Raw genomic sequence first — 1,896 nt, forward strand, 5'->3', positions numbered from 1 at the left:
GAAGAGATTTTATCCCATTTTCCCAGTATCTCTCTTATTTACATGTTATCACAGTGATAATGTGAGGGCAGGGACTGTCTTTGCCTTTCTTTTTTTTAGAGGTCTAGTCCACATCCACCGCTCCTACCCATTCTTTTTATCCATGGTGCTTGTACCCAGAGAGATTGAGGGATTTGCCCAAGATTAAACAAGTTTTCAAGAACAGTTTAAGAGATGATTTGATTCATTCATCATTCAGTTAAAAACCAGAGGGCAGAACTGGAATTTGAACTCAGGGCCTTTGACTCCAAAACCAACATTCTTGGCATTGTACCAGCCTGTCTCAATCCTCCTCCTTCAGAGGGACGCCCTTCTGAAGATGCTTCCATTGGTCCTGGTCTCTGTCTCTGCTCTCTCACTCTGTCTCTGTTTTTTTTTTTTTTCCTATGTCTTTCTCTGAGTCTTTGTCTCTCTCCCTGTTCTGTCTCTGTTTTTTCTTTATGTCTCTGTGTCTCCTCCCTCTCTGTCTCTCTCCCTGTTCTGTCTGTGTCTCTTCCCTCTGTCTCTCTCCCTGTTCTCTGTCTCTCTCCCTGTTCTGTCTGTGTCTCTTCCCTTTCTGTCTCTCTCCCTGTTCTCTGTCTCTGTTTTTCTTTATGTCTCTGTGTCTCTTCCCTGTCCATCTCCCTGTTCTCTGTCTCTGTTTCTCCTCCCTCTCTCTCCCCATCTCTCTGTTTCTCTCTTCTTTCTGTTTATCTGTCTCTAGCTTCTCTCTCTTTGCCTCTCTGTGTCTGTGTTTTCTCTTTCTGTCTCTCTTTTCTCTTTGTCTCCCGTTCTCTCTGTCTCCCTGTTCTCTATCTCTGTCCATGATCTCCTGGCACCAGCTCCTTGCTTGGGAGGGATGGGCTTGAGGAGCAGCAGGCCCAGCTTAGGGCACTGGGGGCGATGTAAGAAGGGGCAAGAGGAAGGTCCTCCAGGGCACCCACAGACCCACAGCTCCCGGTCACCCGGGGAGCTCAGCCTCACCCAGCTGGACTCGTGGGCTCAGCTGGCTGGAAAGCAGGCTGAGCACAGGGCGGAACGATGGCTCCCTCCAGTGGACAAAAGCGGCATCTACAGCCTGACTGGTAACGATCTCCTTCCCGAGGCTGGGGAAGGGGGTTCCCTTCTCAGCCAGCTTGCGGTTCTCTGGGTCTTAGAGGTCTAGTCCACATCCACCGCTCCTACCCATTCTACAGATGAGGCAGCTGACGCTGTGGAGGCGAAGCAGCTTCCCTGAAGTTCTGCACAAAATGTCATGGGGACAATTCAAACCCAGTTCCTCTGAATCCAGACTTCTTTCTGTGACATTCCCGGGACTTATTCTGGGCTTCTTTCATCCCCAAGGATGACTGAATGTCACGCTCCAGGACTGGCCTATAGAGGAGACATCTTTCACTCTGGGAGTGGGGGGGGGGGCTTCCCCCCCCCCCCCAATCACCCATCCAAGGAGCATCTGCTATGGGATGGGTGCAAATAATCTTTGAAGGTCCTATCTGTCTGGGGAGGAGCAGCCCCTTCTGGGTACAAAGGTGCCATTCATTTTCCTGGCTACGGTGAGCTTGAGTTTGGGCAGGAGTCCCTTAGAGCTGAATCAGTTTTCTCTCACACGTATGCACCCAAAGACATGTGCGCTGATGTAGACACAAAGCTTGTAGAGGCACAGACACATGGGAAGGCATCATAGTATCACCGAGGCATCACCCCACCGCCGGAAAGCGGCAACCCTCAGGTCCCAAGGAGGACCGTCCACCCTCAGGTCCCCAAGGACCACCCGCCCTCGTGTCCCAAAGGGGACCGTCCGCCCTCAGGTCCCAAGGAGGACCATCCACCTTCAGGTCACGAGGACAGTCCACCCTCAGGTCCCAAGGAGGACTGTCC

Source organism: Petaurus breviceps, unplaced genomic scaffold (genome assembly GCF_028583685.1).
Source record: "Petaurus breviceps papuanus isolate PSGF00001 unplaced genomic scaffold, PetGlider_PUasm1.0 182, whole genome shotgun sequence".
Classification (NCBI taxonomy): Eukaryota; Metazoa; Chordata; class Mammalia; order Diprotodontia; family Petauridae; genus Petaurus; species Petaurus breviceps.